Source organism: Puma concolor, chromosome C1 (assembly GCF_028749965.1).
Source record: "Puma concolor isolate L17-30 chromosome C1, mPumCon1.1.hap2, whole genome shotgun sequence".
Lineage (NCBI taxonomy): Eukaryota > Metazoa > Chordata > Mammalia > Carnivora > Felidae > Puma > Puma concolor.
Window position 1 is genome coordinate 150968594 of NC_141674.1, and position 13277 is coordinate 150981870.

General features: G+C 38.6%; 1 protein-coding gene across 7 annotated transcripts in view; it reads right to left on the reverse strand.

Annotated features, from left to right (window-relative positions):
- The window catches only part of RBMS1 (RNA binding motif single stranded interacting protein 1), a 222415-nt gene that overhangs the window by 135619 nt on the left and 73519 nt on the right, over positions 1-13277 (reverse strand). For 2 of the 7 annotated variants that reach the window (XM_086718733.1, XM_086718732.1), the window contains exon 1: positions 5566-5736. The exons of the other annotated variants lie outside the window; for them this stretch is intronic. The gene's annotated coding sequence lies outside the window, so the exon portion shown is untranslated. Of the gene's footprint in view, positions 1-5565; positions 5737-13277 lie in introns of those variants that run through there. 7 annotated transcript variants of the gene reach the window in all.

Below are 13277 nucleotides of genomic sequence, written 5' to 3' on the forward strand. Positions count from 1 at the left end.
CTGTAACTAGGACACTTTACTGCAAGTTATTAACCACAGGTATAAAATATAAGGTTTTAGGTAGAACTGTTCAGGTTATAGGTACCTTTTCCTGAGAACTTAATGCCCAGGACCCCAGCAGTTGAGGCAGGTCATCTATGGAAAAAATTCCATGTACAACCTCAGTTGTCATGATTGGTCTCTTAGGAAACCACAATCTAAACCACAAAGAACAGCATAGATTAATTTTTCTATGGCTCTGCTCTAAGGTATTTTTGATGTTGTGCTATTCTAGAATGCTAAGACTTGATTTGAAACCCTGCAGTAGTTTTACAGGGATAAGGCAAAATTTCAAGTGATAACAAACTTTAAATTAGAACACTAAAATATACTTAGAATATTTTATACTAAGTAATTAAAGAATACATTAGTATTCTTATTAAATATAAATAACATTAAAAGGACTCTATTTCTAAGAAAAAAAAGGATATCTAAATATCAAAAATATATAGCATCTTATAATGATGAATGGCATACAAGGAGAGACCATTTTTTAAAACAGTGTCTACCAGCCAGGGTTCAAAAGTTTCAGACTTAGGTAGGTACTCTTAACTAAGCAAGGCTTTATAAAGAAAGGAGAAGATAGCCCCAAAGACTATAAAATGTAATGAAGTGATGCTTAAAGCCCAAATGATTCCAATGTAAAAGAAATAACAGATATATGAAACCATGTGTATATACATAATCAGTTATAGATATTTACAAGTGCTTAGTTGCAAATGATTACAGGGATAGATCCTAGTGAGCTTCATCTGGAAAAGTTTATTGACCTTTGAAACAAATATGTTTTAAGACAGACAAATCAAGGAAACATTCCAGAGAAACTGCAAGTTATCATGGGAAGAACATTGGAATCTGTCCTGTAAATGCTCATGCTCCTGAAAGGGAAACTGAGACTTTGCTACAACACCCTCCACCTCCAGCTCAGCTGGTGGGTAAAGTTATGAGAATCTGACCCAGGAGCAGCCAATCCAGAGACAGGCCAGTGACCTATGACATGGCTTGGATTGAAAAAAAGGAGCAGAGCCAATCAGATTCTCACCCTTGGGAATTTGATTCAGAAAACTCCAAGGGCTGAACTAGTGAGGAAAGGGGCAGAAAACTGCAACAGCGCCAGGGGGTAGAATTGAGGCGACAAAAAGCCAAAGCCATATGTAAGCCAAGGTTATGAAGCAGCAGAAACTATGAGTAAACAGGAAGCTGACTGGCAGCAAGCAGAGTAAAGCAGATGCCAGGAGCGGGTGAGCACTTGGCCGTGAGATGATGAAGGGAGCAGCAGTCCCTGGAGCTGCTGTGGCTTCCAATAGCCAGCCCCTCCGTGTGTATACTTTAACCCCACCCCCCTTCCTCAGATGGCTTAAGTGAATCTGTATTTCACAATCCAAGGAAGAAAATTTAAACAGCCAGGCAGATCTGGCTTCCCATTTCAGCTTCCCACTTACGAGCCACATGGCTGGGGACAAGTTAGTTAACCTCTCTGAGTCCCAGACTCCGAACAGATTGTCTTAAGTATATATACATTATACCAACAAAAGGGCCAAACTCAATAAATGCCTGTTGTTCTTATTGTTTTTCTAGGTTTTATAGTGGTGGTTTGTAGATTTAAGTGGGTGTACTGTATAAATAACTGATGCTTAGCAAGTCTGGCTGACCATCAAAGAGCCGGAGCAAGGGTATATAGCTGGAAAGGACAACAAGTAAAAAGAGCTTTCTTATGACTGTGTATACCACAGACTTCACTTTTAGAGGTTAAAAAAAAAAGTGTGGCAAAGGTCTGTTTCAATAGCCGAGGTGCCCTGAAGTTTTTTCTCCTACATTTGTTTTTGTCCCATTTCCTTTAAAGAAGTTATGTATTGGACCAGAACGATTTCTGTATGAATGGGGAGACTGTGAGCCAGCATCAGAGATCACACTCTGTAAGGCAGGAGGAGTCTGCAAATGAGGACAATAAGGATGGAGTCATCCATCAGTAGAGGCAGAAGCCTGCAATCTCATGGAAGACATAGGACCTGTGACTTCCAAGCATTTATATAACTAGAATTTGAGAATCTGAATTTAGGAGACATTTGTCCTAAGAAACAATCTGAAAATGTGACTTTCATTTATAAAGCTCTGACAACAACCCTATTAAGTGGGAAGGGTGACTAGGCTCCATTTACAGATGACAGGGGAAAAAGAGTAGGACTGACTGTCCTACCCATAGCTAGCAAGCAGCAAGCAAGTGTTAAAATCTAGATCTGGCTAGGGTTAAAAGACTTCATCCTGTGCTCCTTTAACTCTATAATGCTGTATCTCCACAAAGCCTTATAAGTAATGTTCCAGTTCCCAGGTGAGTACTTGTAACCCCTACAGCACCCGAGTTGCTCTACACTAATAATGCAAGGCATTAAGTGGTAAGTACCAGCCAAGTGGTCTAGACAAGTATGTGCTATGGGAGTCCGCCAGAGAGAAAGATCAATACAGGATACATAACATGGGTGTGGGAAGCTCAGATGTATAAATGTTTTGTTTGAGGGACATTTAGAAAGAAGCACTATGCAGATGGTCTGAAAAACAGAACTTGAGACAGACAGCTTGTATGAGAGAGGATGCAGATTTGGGGCAATCGCTGCTGAAATCATTGCTAATCGATGAACTCCCTGAAGGGAGCAGATGACAAACGATCAAAAGGCTAGGGAACCCCCTCATTCCAACACGCACATTACTGAGCCCCACAGCAGAGAGGAGCCTTTGAATGAAATTACTACAAAGAAAGTATAGTGAAGAAGCTAAGCTTTGCAAGAAATAAAAAAATGGGGACAGAGAAGATGTCCAATGAGGTAAGAAAGAACACCTCTATCAACAAAAGAATAGATTTATAATAGATTCTAACCCTATATCACTGCTTAAAGCACTTCAAGCACCTTTTTTTATTTGGATCACATTAAAAACAGAAAGGAATTGAGGGAAAATTCACCCAACATTATTTCAAATTACAATCTTTAATGAATAAAATATAACCACATGGTATTGGTTAGCATAAGCAGTTCACACTAAAAAATTATTTACATTTGAGAGTCTCTAGGTTTAAAAGCTCACAAAGCCTCTGGCTCCCAGCAAAAGAGAAAAAAAAAAAAAAAAAAAGAAAGAAAAAATATGAGGTCAGCAGATTCTTTAAATTTCTTTTCTTTCCTGGTACAAAATGGAGTTGATAAAGTACCCAATTTCTAAAGTAGCTGCAATATTTTCTATAATTTACTATTTTGCTTTTTTAAAAACCTATGATTCTTATTCTAGATTTAAAGCCTCCCTAGACATACATAAAATCATATGTACATAAAAATGAAACTACTCTAATAAAATAAAACTATAGCTCTACAGCTATAATCCTAGAAGGTATACAGAACAACATAAACATAGCCTGATGAGTCTGACCACAAGCAATAACCTGACGATCCTTAATTCTGTTCTGGGGAACAAAACAGAACAGTCCTTGCCCTACTACTGCTTCTCTGCATGGGCTAATAAATAATAGTTGTCATTTATTGAGTGACTACTATATTCCAGGCACTCTCTCAGCATGTCCTCTGCCCCATTTCTCTGTAACACACACGCAAACACACACACACACACACACACACAGAATCATGAAGAAAGAATGATTATCCCACTTTACTGAAGAAAAAATGGAAGTACTGAAGCTTAAAGGTTTAAATAACTTTCCCAAGGCCACAGATCCAATACGTAATGGAACTGAGGTTTGAACTCAGGTTTCTTTGACTCCAAAGTCCTCTGCCTCCAACAATACTAATGATGGTTATTAGCTAAGGATCAAGTGCAAACCCCATACGGGAAAACTTAAGAGCCCACACCTCAGCGTATATTGAGGCTTCCGCAATTACCATCTATGTGACCTTATGCAAGTCACTTAAAAAAAGCTATGGAAAAGCATAAGAGACTCTTAAAACTGAGAACAAACGGAGGGTTGATGGGGGGGGTAGGAGGGAGGGGAGGGTGGGTGATGGGTATTGAGGAGGGCACCTTTTGGGATGAGCACCGGGTGTTGTATGGAAACCAATTTGACAATAAATTTCATATATTGAAAATAAATAAAAAAATAAAATAAATTAAAAAAATAAAAAAGGCGATGGAGGGGCGCCTGGGTGGGCCCAGTCAGTTAAGTGTCTGACTCCTTATTTCGGCTCAGGTCATGATATCTGGGTTTGTGACTTCAAGCCCCGAGACCCGTGTTGGGCTCTGTGCTGACAGTGCAGAGCCCACGGGGAATTCTCTCTCTCTTCTTCTCTCTCTGCCCTCCCCTGCACGTGCACGCTTTCTCTCTCTCAAAATAAATAAACTTTAAAAAAAGGCTATGGAATAATGTTGAGTTTTCATTCAGTTAAATATATAGGCAAGCTTTTCAGTATTAGAATATACAGTAAATGGTACAGATACATACTCTGACTAGCTCCTAAACCTCTTTTAACTGATGATTACTGGGGCACGTGGGTGGCTCAGTCGGTTAAGTGGCCGACTTCAGCTCAGGTCATGATCTCGTGGTCTGTGGGTTCGAGCCCCACATCGGGCTCTGTGCTGACAGCTCAGAGCCTGGAGCCTGCTTCAGATTCTGTGTCTCCCTCTCTCTCTGCCCCTCACCCCCAGTCTCTCTCTCAAAAACAAACATTAAAAAAATCAAACTGATGGTTACTAAGATGTAACTCCTCTCTTGAACCAGTTTTATTTTCTGGGATAGTTGGTAGGAAGGAGTTGGAAGAGACACAGGAAGAACTATCTTCCAGAAGCTAGGATGGTATTTAGGTGGAAGGTACTTCCAGAAACCTGCACTGGAACTGAAAACAAACTTTCCCTTGAAAAGTAGTGGGAGACAATAGATGGGATTCATAGATGCTTCTAGGTCAACGAAAATCCTCATCACCATTTAGGACCTTCCTCTCTATGGAGAAACATCCTGCAAATCTGAAGCAAATCGTACATTAAAAAACTTTTGGATATAATCTGTTCATAAATTAGTTACTGCCTTGCTCTTATAGAATAGTTTAAAAATTCAAAGCTTACTCATATTTCAGGAATAATGGTTCTCTGTGAGTTAGATTTCTTTCCAAAGTTTTTCTATAAAAATAGGTATATGGGTGGGGGGGGTGCGCCTAGGTGGCTCAGTTGGTTAAGCATCTGACTTTGCCTCAGGTCATGATCTCAGGGTTTGTGAGCTGGGAGTCCCGCATTGGGCTGTCCCTCTCTCTCTGCCCCTCCCCCATGTGCACACGTGCTCTCTCTCTCTCTTTCAAAAATAAACATTTAAAAGTTTCTTTAAAGAAACAGGTATATGGGTTCTTATTCTTTTCAAAAAAAATACAATCCGGGACAGGGGAAGGTTATACAAATTAAAAATTAAGGATTTTTGTTTTATTTTGTACTACATTGAATTTGCATCAAATTCTATAACTAAATAAAGGAGAGTCAACTATTTGGAAAACCAGGACAAAGAGCTCTGTTCATTTACTGTGGATTACTGTTTTCCTAAATTACCTGGATGGATGCCTCAATCCTCTATATTCTTGCACTGTGGAAATGTAGAATTGGGGCTATTATTCTCCATTCTATAGCAAGCCTATAAGAAAACAAGTGTTTGTTTTCACAATACTTCAATTCAATGAACTGTCCATGAATTATAGTAAAACATACAAATTATGAAGGATATTAGATGATCTCTGAAGTTACAGTTTTCCTAAAGAGATGTAAGTTAACATAGTCATTTATTGTATGCCAGCAAACTATGGTCAAGGCAAAGCGCTGAGGTGAGGAAGGGAAAGGCTTCTGTGCTGTGGAAACAGCAATCACATCCACCTCTTGCTACTTGGAAAGAGACAGAAAGGACTTAGGGTATCAACAGAATTTGTAGAAGTAGGGCCAAAAAAATCTCTAAAATAATGAAAAACAAAGTTTGAACCTGGAATGACCACCATATCCTTTCCATAAGTAAAAATCAACTGTTGAAATAACAACTTGGAGAGTAGAGTGAACAACTGTACATGGGACAAACAAAATCCTTATGTAAGCTCAGATTCACAAAAGGTTATCCTAAGACTTCCCCAAGTGTCTGGGGGACATAACCAATGTTCATCCAAAACCTGGGATCCATAGCGCAAAAGAGGTTTTCAAGCCTTTAAAACACAGAAGAAAAAAACCCAATGAAACAATTTCCTTTCTCCTCTGTTGCTAAGATTACCATTAAACTATGTCTAGAGGATGAGAGGACAATTAATTATGTCCAAATGGAAATGCTGAAAAGCTTTTCATTCTCCACTGAATTATAAATGTAAAGGTTCAAATAAGAAAATAAAGAATCAGAAATGAATTTCTATTCAGTTGAATGTGTACGATGGCAAACTTTTCAACATTGGAGTATTTCGTTAAAAGTTCTGGAATGGGCTACATACAGAGCTTATAAAAATTCCCCACCCTAAGTGTCCTTAAGAATGACTAGTTCTGGGTTATCTAATACATGGGGCAAACTGATGACAAACCTGTCACAAATTGATACTCCCCAAGTGAAGAGAAGGCGAATGAGGAAATTCTGATGTTGTCAGGACAATATGACTGATCATGACATCAGCAATTCCTAATTCCAGACTATAAAGAACACTCCCAGAATGCTGACAGCATATTAAATGGATCCTCCCAGAACCACCCTCCTTTCAGCTTCCCACCTAATACTTGATCTCATGGCAAATACGATAATGTTTCAACTAAAGGATTATTAATTGTTAAAATCATGTTAGATTCTTCTAAGCTGGAGGAAGCAGATACCTTCTGAAGACATTTTGCAAATTCGTTTTATATATATATATATATATATATATATATACACACACACACACACACACACACACAATGTATATAATATTTTATATATGTATAAATATATTTAACACTTAAAGAAAAAATGAATATATAAAAATGTTACAATTTACAAAATGCTTTATTGTATGTAACCATATTAAAATCTCAGGGAAGGAGGCAGGGCAGGCATTCTCTACTTTTTTTGAACAGGTGACACAGCCTCAACTAGGTTAAACAACATGCCCAAGCTCATGAAGCCCGGAAATGTAGAATCTCAAGGTAGGAAAGGATTATTAAGGGTCAGTCCCTGTGCCTGGCATATAATAATCATTCAATAAATATTGCAATAATGGAAGGAATTCTACGGTCTCTTCTTGGACATCCTGACCAATAATAGACTCATTCCATCTACTCATATTTAGCCGTATCTATTACAAAGTTCTATGTTTCATGGCCTCCAAATCTGAACCTACCCCAGGACTATGTCTTCTATAAGATGGTATAGTGTTTTTTCTCTGTATTCCACACTTCCCTACCCATAAAAGTGAGGGCAGAGTCATCTTACTTTGAGCTTTCAAAGTCTTATAAGATGACTTAAAGAGTCTGTAAATTTCTGATGAGTTTCTTAACCCACTGTCCTGTATATAGTAGGTTTTGTTGGAGTCACGAATGGATGAGGCAAGTCAGCCTTCTTATACACACACATACACAAGTAGCACAAATAATGATTTTCAACCATTTTTCAAAACCATGATTATCTGAAGTTAGAAAGAGCTGAATGTGAAAAAGGGAGTGATCAAATCTTTAAAAAAATTTTTTTTAATGTTTACTTATTTGGAGGGGGTGGGGCAGAGACGGAGACACAGAATCTGAAGCAGGCTCCGGGCTCTGAGCTGTCAGCACAAGAGACTGACACAGGACTGCAACTCATGAACCATGAAATCATGACCTGAGCCGAAGTCAGATTCTTAACCAACTAGCTAGCTACCCAGGTGCCCCTGGAGTGATCAAATCTTAAAGAATAAGTTTTATATGGGCACCTGGGTGGCGCAGTCAGTTAAGCATCCAATTCTTGATTTCGGCTCAGGTCATGATCTTACGGTTCATGGGATTGAGCACCATGTTGGGCCCTATGCTGATTGTGCTATGCCTGCTTGGGATTCTTTTTCTCCTCTCTCTCTCCCCATCACCCACTCTCTCTCTTTCTCTCTAAATAAACATTTTAAAAAAAGAATAAGCTTTACAAATTATGATTAAACACGATGAATTTTCATCCTAATTTTTAGATCACTTGGGATTATAAAAGCGGTTGTAATAAATGATGCATTTTGCATTTGTGTGTGACTTATTAAGGAAATAGAAGTCCATAACCAAATGGTTTCTTTTGACCTAAACTGTTACTGTCAGAATAAATCTTCTTGCTTTACTTCTTGGGGAAGAGAAAGGTCCTACTCATCTCTCTCAGATCAGTATCCTCGAAATATTTGGATATAAACAGTATAGCGTGCAATCTAAGATGCAACTGATTGTAAGATGCTTGATAATTACATGTCAACATTTGAAAAAAAATGGACAACAGTAATTATAAGACATCATAAATTATAAGATGGATCCTGACTTCAGAGATGTTGAAATGTGAAAAAGGCGAGTCTTAGACTCCGTAGAGATGGCATACAGGTACATGAACACAATGAATGCGCATGTTCTTTTTATTCATAGCCTAGACTGGAGAAATCTATTTTTTCAAACACTCATTTTTAACCTTCATAAGAACACAGAGCTACTAAGAGGTTACAAGTCAATGACGAACAGACTCCGTTCTTCCAAGGCGATCTGACAGTATGTCTTACAAGCGGTGAGCACAGTCTCCCAGTGTCAGAATGAGAAACTTTACCCTTATCTCACAAAGGCATCCATTACAAAAGAACAAACTCAACTGTCTGCTCCTCTCCTCAGCCATCTCCCTACAATCATTTCAAATTACGCCCACAGTGTTTTATACCGTGCATTTATGTAATAAGAAAGGGTAAATGGAGATGAACCTCAATCTGTAGATATGTACCAGATTTCTCCATTCCACACTTCTTGCTATTGGTAGTGCTTTAGAGTTGTCAGTTGCAAACAGGACTTCAGACCATTCATCCTGGACTGTTACGTCTTTATCAGGTTTTACTCACACAGATGTATACAGAGACATACACACACATTCCCAAGATTAGGCAACGGTACAGTTTTGGCACACGGCATCAATTCGAACCTACGTGTCTTACAAACGGATTTCCATCTTTTTGCAGGACCTGGAGTGCCAGTTCTCAGTCTTCTTCGGGTTTCAGAAAAGTAATTTTTATGTGAATCAGGTAAGTCAAATATAAAAAGACATATATTTAAAATGGTTGTCATAATCCTTAAAATTGATATGAAATTACAACATGAATTGAAAACAATAACTTAGCAGATAAGATGACCCAATTTTAGAAAAATGTCCAAATGGTTTACTCGGAGCAATGACTACTAGTAGATGCTACTATCTGATTTCGTATGTGTTCAGGAAGCAACTAGTCACCTTTTATTTCCTTTTTCCTTATGCAGCTTTCCTTTTAGTCATTTCACTGCTGGTGTGAAGATAAAGCCAAAATGAAAAAGTGAGACAAACTGGTCAATCTATTATTTGTCTCCAGGTTAAACTAACCTATTGTGTGGACCAACCTACAGTCTCCATAAGCTTGGGAACCACCTATGAATTTCACTTATCTGTAATGTTTCCCTTGTAGTAAGAGAAAACTGTAATTGATTTCACAATGAAAATCATCTTATAGGAATTATTAACACATCAAACTGCTAATATATCCTAAGCCCCTAATTCGGGGCCTAGAACATATCAGGCATTCAAATATTGGTTCAATGAGTGTATGAATGAATGAATGAATGAATGAATGAATAATGTCTTCAAATGCAGGTAAGTCCTATTCGAACAGACACTATAATTTCATAAAAGTCCAACCACCTTATAATTTTGAGACATGTTAATTCAATGACAAATTATAAATTCTAATTTATCAGCCAAACTTCTTAAGTATTAGAGAATATCATTCCAGGATCTGTAATTCATGATCTCTTGAGTGATTTGAAAATATATGCTATTTTAGGGCCTCTTTAAAGAAGTCTTAGAATTAACTTAAGCAATACTGAGAAGTATATCAGGTTACAAAATATTGCAACTCACTGAAGAAACTGATTTCCCCTGTTTCTACATCTCTCTGCCCCCTTTATTTAAAAACTCATAATTTAAGTTTTTGATGATTACCAAATTTTAAAAAAAATTTTATTTTAATGTCTATTTTTTAGAGAGAGAGAGAGAGAGAGACAGAGACAGAGACAGAGAGAGACAAAGCACAAGTGGGGGAGGGGCAGAGAAAGAGGGAGACACAGAATCTGAAACAAGCTCCAGCTCTGAGCTGTCAGCACAGAGACTGACGTGGGGCTCTAACTCACAAACTATAAGATCATGACCTGAGCCCAAGTCGGACGCTTAACCGACTGAGCCACCCAGGCACCCCTGAATACCAAATTTTTTTTTTTTTAATTTTTTTTTCAACGTTTATTTATTTTTGGGACAGAGAGAGACAGAGCATGAACGGGCGAGGGGCAGAGAGAGAGGGAGACACAGAATCGGAAACAGGCTCCAGGCTCTGAGCCATCAGCCCAGAGCCTGACGCGGGGCTCGAACTCCCGGACCGTGAGATCGTGACCTGGCTGAAGTCGGACGCTTAACCGACTGCGCCACCCAGGCGCCCCCCAAATTTTTTTTTAAAAGTAGGTGTACAGGCTCTTGTAATGGAATATCATGTGATTCCTTTCATCGTGTCACACAACATTTTTAATAGTTCTATCAGTACATAAGAATGGACAAATTGTTGATAATTGTTGAAGCTGATGTTTCTATTTTAAAGTAGGTTTGAAAATTCCCATAACCAGAGTATTTTTGGGTGATATCAGTGTATTAAAAGCCTGTGAGGTTGATTTTCAGAGGATCCAGAAACCAAAGCAAATGGATTTTGGGGGCTCCAACACCCTAGAAAGGACTTTTAAATAACTATTTTATCCACCCATTTTACTCTTTCCTCCATGAATCGCTCCTAAAAAAGAAAAAACATTCAAAAGTTGAGATATGAGACTAAATCTAGATGGTACAGAGGTAATAGTGAATCTGTTAGAAAAATACTACAAATCCAAGTGATTAAACAGGTAAGATTCAGCCAGTTTCTTTCTTTTTTTTTTTTTTAATTTTTTTTTTTAACGTTTTTATTTTTGAGAGCTAGAGACTGAGCACGAGTCGGGGGGTGGGGAAAGAGAGAGAGAATGAATCTGAAACCGGTTCCAGGCTCCGAGCTGTCAGCCCAGAGCCCAATGTGGGGCTCGAACCTACAAACTGTGAGATAGATCATGACCTGAGCCGAAGTCAGCGCTAAACCAACTGAGCCACCCAGGCACCCCTCAGCCAGTTTCTACACTTGACGGTGAGAACCCATGATTTCTAAATTAGCAGCATTTCTTCGGTTCTTACTGACTCTTCTTTTTTTGTATCTTTTATCTATTAGTTTCCTCAAGCTAGAAATGCTGGGAGGTCTTCTGTTTCTCCCCCTGACTGGTCCCTATTAATTCCAAATTGTTACATATATTACTTCCAAATATCTTCTTTATGACCCCTCTGGTCCTCTCATTCTACTTCCTAAAATCTCCACATCCAATGCAAATTTCTGAACATCACTTATAAAGCACTCTCCTTCCAACTCCTCTCCGCCTTTACCTCTCTTCCAATGACTGTTTGTGTTTTGGCTGCCCATGAACTCACTCTGTTCTGGTTCTGAGTTTTGCCAGGAAATAGCCTCTGTTTTTCCATCAGCCAAACCACATTCATCCCTCCCTGTTTACTCTGTTGAAATCACAGCTCATGGTTCACCCCTTCTGAGTTTTTCCTACTCTCATTTATTTTCCAAGATCTCTCACTATATTTTCTAACGACCGTAGTAATGCCTGAATTAGGTCAACTTAGTGTCTTTACATTATAAACTCCTCAGCTGATGAAACTATGGCCAAGATGTGCCATGTCCTCTCCACTATTTACTATACTGAAAGGCATTTTCGGAGAGCTCAGCAAGTCCTCACTGACCTGGCTTCACCATAAGTCAGCTGTTCTCAGCGTCTTTTCTAGTCCAGCACACCTGAAGAATGCTATATATACTCCCATCAGTCACTGTGTCTTACTCTGCACAATTCAGAGTCAGAAATGATGAGGACACACACTCCCATCCTTATCTGAACAGCGTTGTTATAAAGAATGAAACAGAGAGTGGTTACAGGAACCCAGAAAAGATAACCATTTAACTTCAGCACTCGTGAGCTCATGTGCGTGCATTCGCTTACTCTCTCTCTTTATTCCCCTCCCTCCCTCTCTGCCTCTCTACCTCCCCCCGCTTTGTGTCTGTCTGTCTCTGTTTTTCTCTACATACACATGATATATAACAGATGTATCTATATACAAATATAACTACATGTAACAATTTATATAGAGATACATAAATATCAATATAATAGATACACCTATAACATACTATACATATAAAGTTTTGCTATGAAAAGAAAGAAGCCTTCCTATAAAGTGTATGAAAATTACAGCCTCTTGACCTAAGAAGGCTTAGAGATGACTGTTTTCTCAAGTGAGCTTGTATTTATTAAAACCCAAAATGGTACCAAAATATGTTTTAGAATGATTAGAGCAGCTGGGAAGGACTTTCCCCTGATGACACAATTTTCCTTGAAACTCCAGTGGCTGATTCCTCTGACTTCCCACACCAAGAGGCACCTGCCTCTTCCTTGCTCCTCTTCAATGCAAAACAGCACAGCCCTCAAAATGCACTCCATCTCCATCTATCACCTATAGGTTGCCATTGCCACTTATAATATGGAGTAGTGGACAGGCATTCACTTTCAATAAAAATTACCACGTTCAAAAGATCATTCTACCACTTGCTAGTTTAGCAATCTTCATCTCAGTCTAACTGTAAAAAGGGAAAAGATAACAGTATCTCCTTTACAGTTTTGGGGAGAAGCAAGTAAGACACATCAGTTTGTTAAATTACAAAGACTAGTTATCATTTACTTACCTTCAGAGAATTTAGCACATAACTAAGAGCTTTTTGTAGGTGATACCACATCCTCTAAAACCCCAACCTCACAGATCCTTGAACTCCACTCCAGCCACACCTGCCTATCCACTTTGCCTCAAGGACTAATGTCATTGCATGGCATCAAGGTCTGAAATTACCATTCTTCCATCTATCCTGTACTCTTAATAGAAAAATAATGGTATTAGATAACACTGTTTGAGTGCACAATGT